This window comes from Vidua chalybeata, chromosome 6 (genome assembly GCF_026979565.1).
Source record: "Vidua chalybeata isolate OUT-0048 chromosome 6, bVidCha1 merged haplotype, whole genome shotgun sequence".
Taxonomy (NCBI): Eukaryota; Metazoa; Chordata; class Aves; order Passeriformes; family Viduidae; genus Vidua; species Vidua chalybeata.
In genome coordinates, this window is record NC_071535.1 from 32,167,445 (window position 1) to 32,186,299 (window position 18,855).

The following is an 18,855-nucleotide window of genomic DNA, read 5'->3' on the forward strand; positions in this document are numbered from 1 at the left end:
GTTTAACTAGTTAATTTGGAAAGCAACACAAAAGTGAAGAAAAAGGAAATGCAGCTGCTACTTACAAGCAGTCATCAAACCATTACAGTTGTACTTTTTTTCTTGCCAGTTCCTCAGTCACTAATAATTTCTGATCCAGTACAACAGCTGTAACATTGTATATAAATGCATTAATGCTCTACTGAGATATGCTGTTTGGGAGAACACAAACTTAAATAATCTTTTTAGGTTTTATTTTTGTTATCTCACTACTAATGATTTACAGATTTCACAGGAAATCTTCTATTAGCCAACGCATGACTGCACAACCAAAGAATCTCCATATTTCAGGGAAACATGTAGGCCAATCGTTTGCTGGAAAATGTACAGATGTAATCTGGGAATGCTCAAAGATTCAACAATAATTTTTTTTTTTTGTGATGTTTTCCTGCAGACACTCTGCTTCCACCGGAATGATGCCTTATATGTAGAAACCTGGGCTGTAACTTCCTATGACGTGCAGCATGCTAGCATAAATGCTTTCCCCTTAACTCATCAAGTGTCCCCGGCTGCTACTCACTCTCAGATGTGAACAGCCAAGGAATTTCACCATGCAGTACTACACTAATGCATTCCAGTGCCAAAGATGTCACCAAATATTACCTACAAAGGCTAACACTTCACTGTGTACTCTAGGCAAATATTTCTGTGGATCTGGGCCAAGAGAAAGAATTTTCCTTTTTTTCCCTATTTTTGTCATTGTTGTTCATTTTGTTTTTTGTTTCTAAGAGCACTTTTTTGCTTTTAATGTCTTAACTACATTTTTCAATCTGCTGTCCCAGAGTATGTGCCTCTGAATGATTCTTCTTGACTATGTTATATCTAAAATTATGATGCAAGGAAGCTTAGGATACTTCTGTCAGGAAGAGCAAATTAATTCAGAAGGAAACAAGTTATAAAAGCTCTTAAAAATAAAATCAAGAATTTGAAATTTGTAACAAAGAAAGTCTATAATACAGTGTATAATTTTCACTCAGCTCATTATCATCATAAATGATATTATATTCTCCTTTCATAAATGTTAAGAAGGACATTCTAATAATATATTGCAGTGGTTTGCTCTGTGCAATGTAGAAACAATCAACCCATGATGAACATTCATCTACTATGCAACTGCTATCGACTTCAAAAGACAAAGAAATTATATAAGTAACCTATACGACAATTTATTACAGTATGAAAGCACAGCAGGAATGAACAATGCTGAGAAATTACAGACTTTAAAACTGTGCTACTGCACTGGAATTTTGCTGTGCTTTTAAAATCCTCCTGGAAATCTGAACCTGTAAAAGAAACATTCACATGTGAGAAACAAGGTACAACAAATTCCACAAGTGAACTAGAAAACAGAACACACACAAAAGTAATTTTGCCACTGGTTCTTCACATCATTAGTTTCTCAAATCAATACCCACTTTTTCCTCTCCAGACAAGATTCTTACCAGTTCTCCATTTGTCTCCTAATTACCTGTTTTCATTTCCAGGCTACTATGTTCAGATTGCAGGCTCCATTCAAATCCTACTGCATGATATTGCAACTCTTGCACTACTATGTTAAGCAAACAATCTTTCACCATTCAGCCCTTTGACTCGTGTACCTTGTTAAATCACTATCCTATAATCTGACTTTCTAATCATTGATATGACTTCTACTGATTACTTTATATCACATTAGCAAGATAAAACAAATAACAGGTAAACTTGCATAGCATCCTTGTTATTCTAAAAAGAGCAAAGTACTGTAGTCTTCCAAGTACTGGGAATGAACTGTGAATGTGAATGAAGATTTAGATCTTCATTAAGCAGATTAGAGGAAGACAGTCTCTCTGATCACAAGCAGTTGAAATAAGGAAGAAAATACAGCTTTGTTTTGTCTGCTTGAGAAGAAGACACTAATCAATGCAATAACCCACCCTCTCTATCTGCTCCTCATTCATTTCTCAAATGCAATAAAGGAAAAGTAAGAAAACTCAAAGTATCAAAACATACAGTTTTACTGCACATCTGATTATTGTTTGTTAAGTAATAATTATTATCATATAATAATAAATAGTTATTATTTATTGTCACTATTCTTTCCATCCCAAATGCCTTTCTTCCTGATTGCATTTCAGAGATGAAAGAATCTCAAGGTGAAGGCTAGTTCAGCTTATCCCATAACTTCACATAGAGAGAAAACAGCTGTTGCAGATTTAACGCAATAATACGGCCACCACCATTTCACAGAGTTCTGGCCTCATTATTTATAGGGATATTATTAGTTTATCTGTTTTAAAAACCTACTACAAGAATAGGAGATCAAAGAGAAGCAATGAATAACGTATAAATTATATTTACTGAAGCTTCTGTAATTAAAAAATATAAAATGTTGCTCTCTAATTTAAACAGATATGAATACCATAATGTGAAAAAAAAAAAACATGACTACAAATGAATTCAGAAACAAAAGGTAATAAATAAGCTGTGGAGTAGAAAAACTTGTGATTATTTAAAATGAATACTTGATTCTATTATTTTGCTCATCTCCAGGTCTGTCTGAACATAAAGATTGTTGTTCATAACATTACATTATATCATCTTTTGCAAATGCTGTATATTCAAGTTAAATGTTAGAGTTTTGTTCAGTGCAAATGAGTGCAGTATTCCAACAGCAACGTGTCCACATATTTTGGACTCTCACTATTACCTTCAGATTCAAGTAGCAGCAAACCAAAGCCAAGACCTTCTTTGTCTTCAAATCTAGGATTTATTTCTGTGGCTGATTTCACAAAGGTGATTTTTAAGCAGGCCTCAGGAAAGCCAATGATAAAAAGTCAAACATTTATAACATTTTTAACTTATTTTTTGCTGTTTTCATAAGATGATCCAAGATCAAAGCTTTTCCTTTTTATTTTTTTAATTAGACACTTTTAAAATAATGAAAATATCAATCATATTATGAAAAGTTTTCAGAGTTCATTTTTTAAAGAAATCCCTCCTTAGACTTTCAATTCTTATTAAAACCATTTTTTTTTCTAAAAGTTTGTACATATATCTACCTAAATAACACTCAGCCACTGAAGACTGGCAGCTAATACTGTGGGAGCTCTACACAGGAGCTCTCTCCTGTATTTTGACTAAAAGCAGTGCTAACAAAAAAATGAAGGCAATTTGCACCAGAGAGAATTCCATCTTGACAGAGTGGAATTGACACAGCAAGGCTTCCTGACACTGCCACTATTGGATTTTTGCAGTTTCTCCACAGCTGGAGCTCACTAGGGGGGTTCATCAGATTTGTTCTTACAACCCCGTAAACATGGGATTTGTCCTTACCAGTCCCTGTTGCTTTGTCTTTCTTCTTTCTCTGTATCTACAGAGAGAGATGTAAACAAGTCCAGCAATAGAAAAGTACATGAGAGGGCACCTTTTTCTCCATATTTCTAAGAAGGAAAGAAAGAACTGGGAGGGGGAGAAAAAGATCACGCAACATGATCTCAAGAAGCTATGCAAATTCCAGAACACATGAGAGAAAGAGCATTACTGGAAAGGATTTTTAAAAGTAATACCACTGGTTATTATGCCTGTTTCTCTCTAAGCTCCTTCTGGCTGCATACTGAAGGGACCATTTGAGATGGCAGCCTGTGGTTGAGAACAAGGAATCAAGGTTGCTGCAGCACTGCACAAATAAACTAAAGCAGCCAGAATCTGACATTTGGAAAGAAGAGACAAGCTGGCAGTACTAAAGCAGAAAGCAAAGGACAATTTCAAGAAAGCACTAATTAAAGAGAAAAAAACACTGTAGGACTGCTTTAGGCATGTGACAGGTTACTTAGCATACACAACTCAAAAGTTTCTGCTATTTAGCATTCCTATGACATGCTTTATGAGGCCTGAAAGACATTAACTTCTGTTTGTACACTTTCTGTGAAGCAAGAGCCACCTTGTCTGGATGCCATTCAGTGATTCTCACTGCATTCTCCCTTACATTTAGTGAATCACACTTTCAAAGGCTGCAGTGGAGTGAGAAGAGGATCTCCAAAAAAAACTGTGAAGTGACTCTTTCCTTCATTTAGCACACAGGTACCTGAATGCTGAGAACCCCGGAGAAGTAATTTGGCACAATTCAAACTCCCAGAAAACTCTTTGGGTAGAAGATAATTACTTTCTGGTCAGCACATCACATTCCAGTCTAATTATGAACAGAAATAGGGTATCTAACTACAAAGCTTTTCAAGTTATGCAACTGTATAAAGAAACCTCTTTCTCTTGCATGCACTTACATACCACTTCCCTGAAAATACGAAAACTATCTTTTACATGTTAAAGAGGAGCTATTCCCTCTTGAAAAAAAAAAAAAGAAAAAAAAAAAGAAAAAATAAAAAAAAAAATAGAAAAGCTGTAAAGCCATTGTTTTCAGAAGCACTCTGGCAAAATGTTATTTAGTAGTTGACCTCCCCTTGTGCCCAGAAATCCAAACTTTCTTCAAGGTTTCTTTAATGGCTTATTGCTATGAATGCATGTAACCAGTTCATTATTCTCTGCCTGAATCTGTAATAAGCCTGAAACAACCCTAAATATCTATATGATATTTATAACTTTATGAAACAATCATCACAGGATAATTGTAATACTGAAGTGACTGAGCAGTTTAAAATACATAAAAAGCAGTTTCTTTCCTCTCATAAAACTGACATACACTCAGGTACTTGAAGTAGGTGTTTCAGGCAGGCAATGACTACTTCTACCTGTGAACGGGGAAAGGCATGGATTGTCTCTTGGTGAATAATGTCTGACCCATCTGATTGTGTTCTGTGAGAAAATGACTAAATTTGTGGATAAGGGAAAGCAGTTTCCTCAGCTTTAGCAAGGCTTCCAAGCACTCTCTTAAAATAATCTTGTGCACAAGAAGGAACATTACTGGCCAAGTGGGTGGCTTAGCTGGGTGAATAGCAGGGGTCTGTTCTGGGGTCATTCTGTTTAACATCTTCCTCTCACAATTTGGAGGACACAACAGAATGAAGGTTAGTCATGTTTGCAGATGGCATTAAACTGATAGAAACCAGTTAACAGACTTGGGAGCAGGACTGCCACTTACAGAGAGCTCAGCAGGCTGGGGGAAAGGGCTGACAGAAACTTCATAAAATTCAGTGAGAATAAATGGCAAGACCTCCAGCTGGGAAAGAAAACACTCTTGCACTGCTGGAGGTAAGAACTGAGTGGAGAACCTGTGATATTGAGAAGCACCTGGTAGACAGAGAGGGGGTCAAGCAGCTTGTGAGCCAGCAGTATCTCCTGATGGCAGCGAAGGCCTAAAGCACCCTGGGCTGCATTCACAGGTGCAGAGGCAGAACAGCAAGGGAAGCAATCAGCCTCTCTACTCAGAGCATTTGTTGGACCATATCTAGATGCTGCATTCAGTTCTGAGCCCCTCAGTACATGAAAGACACTAATAAAGTTCATGAAGTTCAACAGAGGCACCAGGATGGCTGGTGGCTGGAGCATTTGACCAGTGAGGAAAGGTTGGTGGACCCATCCTTGTTCAGCCTGCTCAACAGATGGCTTTGGGAGGACCAAACAGCAGCCTGTCAGGGAAGGAAGATATAGAAACACATTTAGAGTAAAAGTGAGAGAACCACTGTCTTTCTCCAGGGCCAGCAAGGCTTCTCTGCTGTGTGGCAGCAGTTCTGCTCTCTGCTCCATGGCTGAGGTACAGTATCTAGAATCACAATTCATACAAGAGCATCTTGGAATTACAGCTCTACTGGGTCACACTCTGTGGGCTTATTTCCTGTGAAATCGAGCCTATAAAAGATCATGGTGAAGACACCCAAATGAAAAACCATCAGCAATTAAGATACCTATTAGTAGGGATGTATACAGGGAATCACACACATTCTTCATGTTCCAAGTACCCACTCCTAGCACTGTGCTATGCATCTGGGGATTCACAGCCAAACATGCCCGGGAGTCCACCCTCAGACAACATTAGGCTTTAAAGCTTATCACCAGAATTTTCCCTTTTTCTTCTAAGGTGGTTTGCTGCTCCTGTCCCTCCCAGAGTCCAAGTTCAAAGCAGGACAGGGGCTTCTTGCCCCATACGCCCACCTGAAAAGCAGATAGCAGTTGTTTTCATCTCTGCTGAGCCCCTAGCAGGATATGTGGCAGAGCTTGAATCAGTTGTACCTACAAGCAGTAACAGGGCAGACAGCCTCTCCCTCATTACTGTAGTGAGACACGTAGCCCTGCTTCTGCATGGTACCAGACAAAAGCCCCATGCCTTTCCTCATCTGTTCAACTACTTGGGCTGACTGCAATTTGCTTTTACACAAAAATCTACCTCCCTCCTATCATGACAGTCACATAACAAATATAACTTTTTCGCAACCAGGGAACACAAGGGACAAGCAAAGTTAATGCAGTGGCTTAGTGAAAGCATCACTGCAGGTATTCTACTGAAATGGTGCTGTGGGGTAGAGCCTCAGAAAACACAGATGTTCCTGGAGATTTCCAAGTGTGGGTAAGCTTCTTCTTTCCCCTGGAAATTAGGTCCCACTTCAGGATACCCAGAGAGAGGCTATTCTGAGCACTGGCTCTCCTCCCTGCTGGAGAAGGCAGTTACTCATTCCTCAAAGTGTGGCCACAACAGCTCCCACCAGGCTCACCTCCCTCCTGACCCCCAGCAATCACAGTAGCCAGCTAAGGACCCTCAAGGCTCCCCCTTAGCCCTTCCCTCGCTTCTCACTGCACACATAGCACATGCACGAGAGCCAACCACAACAATTTAGTCGCAAACGGTAGATATTAACACCTAGTGCAGCACTCCTATTCTTGGCTACTGTGTATCTTTAACATTTAAAGTGGGGCTTCGTCACCTAGATTGTTTATTTTGTTTGCTGTTACTATGTACACTACAACGAAATGGGCTTTGTCACCATGTTATATGTGATTCCGTGGCAATGACAGGGAGCTGTGTCAGGGAAGGTTTAGGCTGGATTTTAGAACAAGTTCTTCACGCAGAAGGTTGGGCACTGGAACAGGCTCCCCAGGGAAGTGGGCAGAGCACCAGCCTGACAGAGCTCACAAGCATTTGGACACTGCTCTTGGGCACATGGTGTGATGCTTGGGGTTTTCTATGCAGGGCCAGGAGCTGGACTTGGTGATCCTTGTGGGTCCCTTCCAACTCACAATATTCTGTGATTCTATTCTATGATTTTGCAATAGCACACTACAAGCTTAAGCAAGGGCATGCAGAAATAAAGACCTCCCATGTATCTGACCTGTTTCTGTCTTAAGTTCTGCCCATGCACGTAATACTTCAGTAAACTTTCTGTGAGAAACCAGAGGACTCCAAAGCACACTTTCATGTTATAATGACCTCTCAGAATTAAATCCTAGTGGTCAGACATTTGAGAATGTGGGAGGGGTCTTCAGCTAGTGTCCATCCCACAGATGGCCGCACTGAGCATTATAGAAAGCCTATAAGTCCCCAAGAAACATCTCAAAAAGCTGTTAGGACTACCAAGACAAGATGCAAGTTCAGCATGTTGATGAAAATAGTTTTAGAAAACATGGGTGCTTTGGCAGACCAGTGTTGTTGGGCTCCATCTTTTTAACCAAGATTTTTCTCCATTTGATCTTTTTTCCCCTTTTCAACTACATTTTAATTCTCCCCTCTCTTTTTCGAGTCTCTCTAATTATTTCTTTCCCCATTCCCTTGTTCACCACTTTTTCATAGCCTTCTCTTTCCTAACAGCTGCATGCCAGTGAAAAGCGACACCAGATGAGAATCCTGGATGACAGTGACATTGTTGATCCTTCTCTTGCTAATTCATTGAACTACACAGAAAGAAAAATCCCCACTGCTGTTCATTTTTAATTTAATTTTGAAGAAATACTAGATCTTAACAATCTCAACAGAATTGCGCATTCATTTTTTGTGCTTACTACCATGTTTTTTTCTTCACATTTATATAGTTTAGATAAAGAGTCTGTTCTTGCTTTTTATCAATAAGATAAATAAGACCAAAGGTTTCCTTCCATTTGTACTTATTCCAAACATGTTCCATCATCCTACTCCAGATATTTGGCATTTTTTCTGTAAAGGGAAGGGAAGGGAAGGCAGGGAGGGAGGGAGGACCCCCAACATGTAACTGACTGTGACCTCCCATTCCCTGTCTCCCTGCACTACTGGGTGGGAGAAGGTTACACCTTCTCCCTCAAGTTACACCTGAGAAGGAGAGAAGGATGGGAGGAAATTGTTTTTAAGATTTGTTTTACTTCTTGTTATCCTGCTCTGATTTTCATTGGTGATAAACTTGATTAATTTCTCCAAGTCATGTCTGTATTGCCTGCTATGGTAATCTGTGAGTGATCTCTCCTGCCCTTATCTTAAATCATGCTTTCATTATATTTCCTCTCCCCTGTCCCATTGAGGGAGGGTAGCAATAAAGTGGCTTTGGTGGGCACCTGGCATCCAGCCAAGGTCAAGTCACCACAATGTGCTGCCACAAGTCTCTGGAATGCTGTAAGGAATGTAGAAAAATCACATGTCATTTTATTATTGAGGATTGTGTTATAAACCTAAACAAGAACACGTACAACTACATAAACCTGTAGTTCCTTATTTCCACTGCTTGTAGGAATTTTATGTTCCTTCCATGGTGTCAAGATATTTGCAATTTTTCCAGATGGGAAAAAGTATAAGGCCTTTGCCTCAAAGATTTCTCAAGATAGAAAATAACAGCATTTACTGTTATTTTATTAATTAAAATATTACTGTCTGGATTAGAATAAGATAAATAAGGAAAAAGTGATGTTGCCAGAGACAATCATTAACTGCTCTTTCTATTATGTCACTGTATGTTCCACTCCCTTTATTTTTCATTTTCATTGTCTTTCACATGAACCAAAGCTTTAGAAAATAAGTCAGCAAACTTTTCACTTCTCCTTTTTATTCTGTGTAAATAAACTTGAACTTTAGCCACAGCAACCTTCACCTTATTTAGCCTTCAGATAACTCTTTTTCAGTTTCCCCAGTCACTCCAAGATGACCTTTGCAGTCAGTCAGGAAATGTCTAGAGATTATAAGCAGTCTATTGCTTTGAAGCCTTGTAAAGCTTGTGCCAGTGGTAGAGAACATTATTTTTCATTTTATTTTTAATCAGTTTTCAGGGAAAGAAATAACATTCTTAAAAGGCAGATTACATGCACTCTTGCCTTCTTTACAGGCTTGACTTCCAGTGACTACAGCAGGACACTTCATGAACATAGGACTGAATCCTTACCTGTAATTCACATTATGGAGGACTTTCTTCCAACAGCTTTGTATAGGAAACTCCTAAGGGATGGATAAAGACCAAACTAGAAATGAAGCAGTAGAAATTTGCCCTTATGTATACCTGTCTGGTAAGAGAACATTTAACCCCTTTTGAACCCTGTCATTACTCCCAGGTCTCACAGAATCACATTTATTGCCTTTTGATCTTTGCCTCATGCTGTTACAGTAATGCTAATGAGCAGAGTTAGCGCACTGCCAGTTTTTCTCCAGGTTTTAAACCTTGCTGGTTTAAGATCTCCTTCACTACAGATCTTGCAGCCTGCATGTGGGAACAGATTGTGCGTGTCATCCATGAGCAGAGCTGCCACTGGCATCACAGGGACTATCACACACAGTTCACATGCAGAATCAGTTTGCTAACCTAAGGTAAGCATGAAGAAGTCTATATCTATAAGATTTTTCTTACTGCTGGACAACTAAAAAAAAAAATCTCGCTGCTTAATGATTTATTTGATCTTTTCACTACTATTTCAGGATACAGATGTAAAAACTGGATTATTTTAACAGCTCTGCCAGTAAGCAAGCTTTTGCTTTTGATGTGAGAAAGCCTTATTTCTCCAAGATGTGGCTGATTACTTTACTTAATGCACACCTTTAAATATAGAAGTTGTAAAAATTCTGAAAATTGCAGGAGAAGAATGATGGATCAGCAGAAATGCTTTAAACTTACCACTGTTGTCTGGGTTCTGACAGTCTTACTCTTGAACAAAACCAGCAGAGTTGTTAACAAAAACATCAGTCTTGATAGTGGAATAAATAGCTCTTGGTATAAATAAAGTATATGGCACGCATTCAGCTTTTTCAAGAAGTATGTCAATGGGACCATTAATATCATGGAAAGCCTGACCTTTCTCAGCTTGCACTTCTAGTTCAGACTATAAGGATTTGCTAAATCTTCCACCTGTAGTTGCAACATTCCACAGTAGGAGGTTTGTCGTCCTAGTGTTCTAGGGGTTTTCTGCTTATCAGGTTCTGGGGTTTTGCCCTTCTTTCTCACCAATACTTTCTCACTTTCTTTGTCCCTAGGCTAGTCTGTTACTGTTTTATATAGTGAATAAATAACTCCTATGAGTCTGGAACTGACCCACTTGAAAGAAGGATCTTAGCCCTTATCTTTTATACTCACGTGCCCTTCTGCTGACACTGGCTCTCCACTCTGTCTTCATGAGTAAAGCAGTATGGCAAGTGCTGATAAGAGGATTAGCTGATGAAAAAATGCCAGAGATCAGTTTGCAAGCATAGAGCATTCATGCATACCACCACAAAGCCTGGGTCCCTGAAGGAGGATGTATCTCACACAGATATTGCTATCTCAAAGTGAGCCAATTAGCCCACGTTTGTCATCTAGTCTTCCTCCTTGTCACTGGGGAGAGAAATAAAAGTCATCTGAGAGACACAAATCTGTCCACCTATTTTAGGCCTGCCTTAGGAGGGTATCTCATCCACAGTGGGTGCCTGATGGTAAGATAGCTAAAATTAGTCAGTACAGGGTTAAAAAAAGGACAAGTGGAGACTTCCACATTTCCAAGAGGGAAAAGATCAAGCATTCCAGGAGAAGACAGGTTGTGTTAACGATTGTTGTTGGACTTATTCAGTGATTGCCTCCTTAGATCTAAACCTTCAGAGCTGGACAGCTAGAGGAAATAAACAACACATACTTCATTGGAACTGCATGGGGTGGGTGTACGCACCATAAAAGAAACTGAACAAACAAATGGTCCATGGGAGCCAGGAAAGCCATCTGCAGAGGAAGCACACAAGAGCAGGCAGAGCAGCAAGCGGCGAGCGCTCCCAAAGAGCTGCGCGTGTCTCGCACAGCAGCACATGTGACACAAACCACATGAAAGGGGCCCAGCGTGCTCTGCCATCGAAACTGCCAAAACAAGCAGACACAGGGCAAGCAGGAGCAGCAGTTATGATCAAAGTCACACATTGCAGATACACTGATGGAAGAGGAATGTCTGAACTGCAACAAACAGACAGAAAATCATAGTGCAGTTTTGAACTCCAAAAGAAAATTTTTGCTACCCAAGGCTAGGGTCATTTTGTGTTCTTCTATTTGCTAATGTCTGAACTACATTGTAATAGCTTTTGTTTGGCTCATGGTTGGGAGTTCCAAGCAGAGCCTAACAAATCCAGTGTGATAATAACACACTGTCTTGAAATAGGAACTTTGCAAAAGCAAGCTAGAAATAATGTTAAAAGGAATGTTTTCATGCTAGCTCAGCATTCCCAATAGGTCCATTCGAAAAAATGATATAATTTAAAATTAAAAAAAAAAAAAAATAAAAAAAGAAGTTGCTTGTGTTTTTGAAAGCCTAGGAAGCAAGAAGGAAGATTTTTTGTTTGTTTTATGGTGGGGGAATGCAGTGGGAAGGAGAGCTGGAAGAGGTAAGGGGTGTCAATTCTAATGTTAGATTCTTTTTCATCTGATCCTGCTTATACATCAGAAAGTACTGCTGCTGTTGCTGGTGTCATTGTAAAAGTAGAATATGATATCAATATGAGCTTTTAATCTCTAAGGTCCTAACAAAAACTTCTGAAATAAACTCAAAATACTACAACTAGTTGGTATTTATAAGATACAGTACCTTTCTTTCTAACATCTTCAAGCACTTTAGGATTTTATATTAAAATCCAATGTGACTTGACACTAAAATGATCTGACAGAATACTGCAATTCAGTTCCAGCAGCAATAAATCTGGCACATCATATGTAGTTATAATACACCAAGTGTAGAGAAGAAATCTTACTTGCTACATGCTCTACTGCTATTTTTGCACACAATTGATTCCTGTACATTTCCTTTCTTCATCCTACATACTTTTTGTTAAAGAACAGAATTAGTTCACAGAAACACTCCTGAAAAGTCTCTGTCAAGATCCCACACAATAAGTCAAGCATGTCCTTAGCCTGTCATTAGCCTGGAAAGGCCCTTGTAATTCATTCTGCTCAAATTTTATTAAGAGGAAAAGTCAGTGCATAATAACTCCACATCTGAATTTGTCTTTGTTTTGTGACATGATATAGAACGGCAAATTATACCTTTATAAGTAAAAAAGGATAAATGTTAAGACAACTGAAATTTTGCTTTTTGCTTATTTTACTAAGATCTGTTCAAAAGACCTTTAAAAGGGCTTAATTCTTGATTTTCCTCAAGCTTAATTTGTGAAGCAGGTTTTCTCATAAAATGTGGCTTAAAAGAAATATAATATCAGTCTACTCAGGGGCATTTCCCTCTTTTCTGCTGTCTGTTCTTTCAGTGCACCTGATGCTTAGAGAAGAATGCTTTTAATAACAGTTTAAGGGTTGCACTCAGGCTGTAAAGACAAGCACCATCTAAAACTGAATGTAGAGCTTAAATATAGCAGAATGTAGGGCTTTGAACCCTCCAGAATGCTTTTCTCTTTTTGAAATTAAAGAAATAAGACATTATGTTTCCTCCTGCTGGCTGCCAAACTGAGTAAATGCTATGGTGCCTGTTTCTATCCCTTATGCAGACAGGTAGCCATCAGCACATATTAATTATAGGTCTCTGAATCTCCTGAGTAAAACTCTTATGTTTGTTCTTATGTCAAGCATGACATGTTGTAGTGACAGCAGAGCTCCCCTCAGTATCTGAGCTCCAGTGTGGAATTCTCACAGCAAATTTGTCCCAGGCTTCACAAGAGGCTGCAAGCAAAACAGTCTCCATCCAGGTCTGCTACTGTAATGATACTACAGGAAAATAAGTTTTCTTTCTTTCTTTCTTTCTTTCTTTCTTTCTTTCTTTCTTTCTTTCTTTCTTTCTTTCTTTCTTTCTTTCTTTCTTTCTTTCTTTCTTTCTTTCTTTCTTTCTTTCTTTCTTTCTTTCTTTCTTTCTTTCTTTCTTTCTTTCTTTCTTTCTTTCTTTCTTTCTTTCTTTCTTTCTTTCTTTCTTTCTTTCTTTCTTTCTTTCTTTCTTTCTTTCTTTCTTTCTTTCTTTCTTTCTTTCTTTCTTTCTTTCTTTCTTTCTTTCTTTCTTTCTTTCTTTCTTTCTTTCTTTTCTTTTTCATAGAGGTGTTCATTAAGCAGCACCAAAAATACAAGGATCAGTACAAACACATGACAAGCTCAAAAAATCAATACAAGTAAGAACAACCACTTTGTAACAGGGTTACAAAGTAAAACTAATTGGTAGGGATGGATGTCAGAGAAATATAAGGAACATCTCTCATTGAACAATGTTTTGAGTAGCCATTGCTCAGCTTACGATGCTTACAAGGTACATCTGTCCTAAGAAATTACTGAATCTTTGCTGTAGCCTTACACAGTAAACTTATTAAATGAGAATATATTAATTACCCTTTCTGTTTACTTTGATGACTCTCATAAATACCCAAAAGTAACCCTAACCAATAAGCAACCATCCCCTCATCATGGTAACCACAGTAATGAGCACATATTTCAGTTCATCTTAGAATATACCATAAAGATAAAAAATACTTATGTGCACCTAGGTTGGCCAGACACTGCTTCTTTCACTGTTTATGTGCATGTATCTTCTGAAGAAAGATAATTTTTTTAAAAGAACCTGGGCAGCTCCATGTATGAACAACTGTCAGTAAATGTTTTCCTCTCATCCTAGTCTAGAAGTTAATAGATTTTAGTAAGAAGAAATATCTACTCTTTCAATTAGCACAAAACCACTCAAAAAAACCCCAAACCTCAACACATACACACAAAAAAACAACTTGAAAAATCAAATCAGCATGGTTCTTGAGTTGTCAAAATGCATGCATGTCTATGCTCAATGGGATACGTATCATTAACATCTGAGTGAAGCAGCAAAACAGAAAACAGATTTTTCTCATGCAACACCACCTGTCACAGAGCCAAGCAGAACAAAATGGCCCATATGAAAGCATCATTCTAGGGAGCTACTTAATCATCTTGCAACTTACAGGGATTAATGACTGAACAGGAAAATAAACAACCAGCAAGAGCATGACAAAGGGGAAGTTTTTACACTGGTGAGAAACCTGACAGAGTGATTCAAGTCCCTGCTTCATGAGATGTTCTGTAGCACCATTACCCCAAAGAGGAGTAAAACCCAGGCCAGTATAAATGGGGTGCTCAACCAAGCTGCATAGAACCACCACTGTCTTTGTAACACTCCCAATTTTCCGTCCATGGTAGCCAGATGCCGAACCCATATTTTCAACAGACTTTGCAAGTTCACTAAATATTGTCACAATCCATGCAGAAAATATTTCCTAGACCAGTGGTATCTTTTGCTGACGACACTTCAATGCTTAAGATGCAGCACACCAATGTGCATGAATTTTCACAAGTCCTCTTGTTTTCCTTTTCTATTTCACAGTTGATGACAAATTTTAGTTTTCAGCTCTAATACCAGGTTTCTGTACATGCAGTAGACTACTACTATAGATACCTGCAAGCATACTTATGTTTATTTTTTCCCAAGAGAAATCCTCCTTGGCTTGCACCAAGGAGCAATGCAGCAATGATTCTGTCTCCTTGTTCACTTGTTCATCCCTTTCCAATGGCATACATAAATGTCATCTGTTCTCATGGGCATAATAACGAGGTGTATCTTCCTAGATCTGTCACCCCAGTCTGTTCCTTCATGTCTTCCCTAGAAACTTAAAGTCAGGCTGTCTTTGCCCACTTTGTCTAGTCCACATCCTGTGTGCCTCAGCTTTGAGCTCCTTGAACAGCACCAGAGCTGGTCCTGCATCCTGCTCTTCCTCTGTGTTCACAAATCTAACTCACTGCTCTTACAATGCTGTAGTAGCATCCAGATCCCATCCCAGCCTGTGGAGAAACACCTTGCAGAGCTACTGGATCTGCAATAGGTGCACTTATGCCTACGTGGGCCACTTCCAGAGATGTACCTTCAGGAGCAGTACAGGGAAGGTTAGATGAGCTTCAGATGGATTTTAGAGACCACAAAAGATCTGCACCTCTTCAGATGTGGATGAGACATCTGCCCTGAATTCAGATTCTTCCTCATTGTTCTGTAGCTGACCTAAAGGAATGTCTTTTTGCTCAATGTTATATTAAGAAATTAATCCTGAGTTGTTAGAAAATATCTATTATGTTTGCAGCAATATGCTGCATGCTGCTTTAAAAGACTAAAGATACACAAAATTTGGGTAAAACCTTGAAAGCAAAATATCTGCACAACATGAAGAATCTAAAGTGGAACAATGACCATTTTCATCATCAAAAGTCCCTTCTCACAAAACAAATAAGGAATCTCTTTTTAGCTTTTGCCACTGGCAATGAAAAAAATAGCATTTTTCAAATAAATATGCACAAAATGTCCACACTGTGGTTTTACCCAAAATCTGAGGCAGATTTGAATCACATTTTTGAAAGGCTTCCAGCTACATCGGAATTGATACTCCTAAAATGTACAGTTTTTTGGGGAAAAAAAAAAAAAAAACCAAAAACAACAAACTACCACAGTTTCCAAAGAAGTGGGATGTAAATTGATAGATCATATTTTTGCAATTATTTCTTTTGCATATAGGTACTACAATCTTATACAGAACTAGTGGGCTTCAGACACTACAAAAGCTTGAAGACAGCCAATATATTAGGCATCTTCATAACTATAAAAAGTTCCACACCACATATTATAAAGCAGCTAAACAGTTCCAGGGAATCAGCCGTAAGGCCCTGTCCCTATGACATCAGGTCAAAATTTCTAAATCAGGTAGACTGAAATCTCAGTTGGAAAGATTAAATGAACTTTAACTAAGATCTTACATTGATCAGGCAATATTAAATGTACATTTAGATCCCATGGATGAGGCTAAAATTTATCTATAGAGCTACTTAGCATTTGTTGACCTAAGAAATAGGATAGAAAAAGAGGAAAAGGAAGAAAGAATATGAGGGAGATGGAGGTAAAAATAAAAGGAATAGAAAAGAGGAAGGGAAGAGAGAGAGAAACACTGAGAGAGATCACATGAATTCTGCAAGAGAGCAAAGCACTTCAGAAGGGGAAAGACTGAGATGTTATTTACAACAAGAAATTTTCATAGATAAGAAAAAATAAATGAGTCAGAGTGATGCAACTGATGGAATTTAATCCAGCTGTTTGTGTCCTATGGCAACCCCAGATAAGCAATATCAGAAAAATGAATTAGGAAATCCAGATGGTAATAAATATTATCTTCATCAATAAAAAACAGATGCCAAGAGTACTTTTGACATATAAATATTATTTTACTGTGTTCCTTTCTTTTGGATATTCTCTTTCAAGGGTGGACAAGAAAATCTTGATCTCTTTTTAAAGTTACTTCAGATGCTACTCTTACTTTGTTATATACTTGTGCTACTGTGTTAATCCCCTCCCACAGATTAAGTAACATATGTAGATATATCCTTAACGTTATAAAAAACCCTCAAATCTAGTGGCTTGGAAACACTACACAGGAGTAATTTTCAACAAATATTATCTTTTTGCAAAGTGGTGATAGCATAGTAATTGTAGAGCAACAATCTGGAATCCAAACACTATTATGGACATTCTGGTCACATTTGAATCTCTTTGGAGCCCTCAAAACATAACTCCGGAAAAGATAATTTTCCTCAAAATTATATGAGAAATTAAAGAAAAAATTTCTGCTGTGAAAGCTAAAAAGTACAAACTAAATTAAGAAAAAAAAAATGGTTCCCACTTAATCAAAATCAGAATTTGTTGTTTTATAAAATTTTATTTAATAATCTTTTTAATACAAAAATAAAAACTAGCCAGGACTAAATTCATTACTAATAATTATGTTTTCCATTACAGAAAGGACTAAAATTCTTTTCTTCGTCAGCTGCTGAAAAAGTATATGCTATTTACATTTTTGTCAGAAACAACATTGGATATTTTCTCCTCTGCAATATTATTCAAGTACTTTTTATCTATTATTTTCCTAGCAGTAAAATTGAAGGGTAATTATAAATAATGTAAAGCTTTAGAAATGCATATGCCAAAAAAAAAGCAGATAAGCAGATATTAAGACTAGAGAGCTACCTAAGCTCTGGGGTCTCCTAACAGGTATTCAATTTTTTTAAGTCTAACAGTGTCAACATATGGGCAAAAGGAAGTTATAGACAAAAATCAGCTAACCTGTGGATGAGTCATGTTCTTACAGACATGAAAACAAACCTTACATCCTTCCCTCACTTTTCCATCATGGAAATCATTATCATAAGCCTTATTTTAAAGGGAAAATGGGCATAAAGAGGCACTTTGTTTCAGCACCAAATGTAAAAATTCAGTGTAGAGAGAAACAGCTGCCTGTACCATCCATGCCACTAAAGGGGAAAGCATTGCTTTTCCTGAATTCTAGCTCCTAGAGGAAACACAGGTGTGTCTGTCTGGTAGGTGTGGCAAAATATTACTGCAGAAAGCCAACAGATTTCCACAGCTAGCTAGCTAGCTGCTCAGTGGCAAAGTACTGGCATTCTTATTTAAAGGCAGGTGAAATAATAAATGGTAGACTGAGAAATTACATCTGCATCAGAAACACTTGTGTAAATAGTAAAACAAAACAGAAATAATTGTAGGCTTGTTTTTGCTTTCCTACTGGAAGTTCTCTAATGGGAAATAGCTACCTCTGAAATAGGTATGTCAGATTGAGAAATATCCAGTGACAGCAAGCAGAGCATTACTGTCTTTCCTCACACATTGGCATGTAATTCCTTTTGCCTTGAAATTCTGCCTACCTACCACATAGCTAAGATATAACATTTGAGACCTGGCCAGAGGTGTATTGCTGAGGGCAGAGTCCTGATCCAGCTACAGAACACGCCACGTGCTAGTATTTCCTGAGTCCCAGTCTCTGCAGGAAAAACATTAAGAAATTATTTGAGGGGGAAGTGCACAAAACTCACATAAGCTCTTGAGTAGTCTAGACTAAAGTGCTGAGTAATAAACAGAAAATTCTATATGGTACCTGAAATGCAAGAGCTCTTTAGATAACTTACAACATATATATTGATCCAGCATTTATGCTTCTGGATAAAAACAAGTGGAACTAAAGGACATTCTAAAGAATAGCCCACATCTGCTGTTGTTATGACCTCTGATGAGGTCAACTAGAGCATGCTGAATATATCAATAGAGAAAAATTTGGTTAGATCCAGTCTGATGACTCTGCCATATCAGTATTTTCTTCATACACACAAAACTGGTGTACAAAAGCAATCTCCTTGGTGAAGGCCAAGCTATTGGCCTCCTGCCAACTTGATAGGAGGAAAAGCAAAATATTTCCTAGGAGAAAAAATGGTAACAAAACAAAGTGTCACTGTCATTTCCTACCTTTCCCACATGGATATTTTGTATCTGAAAACATTTCCATGACACTGGTGAACTATCTAATTGCACTTAGAATAATCTCTTCCTTTTAAATCAGGACATATTTACCTCTCAGTCTTAATATTGGCCACCTGGATATAACAAGCTATGTATGTGTGATACCTCCTGTGGTGTGTCTGCAAAGGGACTTGAAAG

At 38.1% G+C, this 18,855-nt stretch overlaps 1 protein-coding gene across 1 annotated transcript in view; it reads right to left on the reverse strand.

The window, feature by feature from the left end:
* Positions 1 to 1,256: 1,256 nt before the first annotated feature.
* The window catches only part of FSIP1 (fibrous sheath interacting protein 1), a 135,026-nt gene continuing 117,427 nt past the window's right edge, over positions 1,257 to 18,855 (reverse strand). Inside the window, exon 17 of the transcript XR_008431401.1 lies at positions 1,257 to 1,322. The gene's annotated coding sequence lies outside the window, so the exon portion shown is untranslated. The remainder of the gene's footprint in view (positions 1,323 to 18,855) is intronic.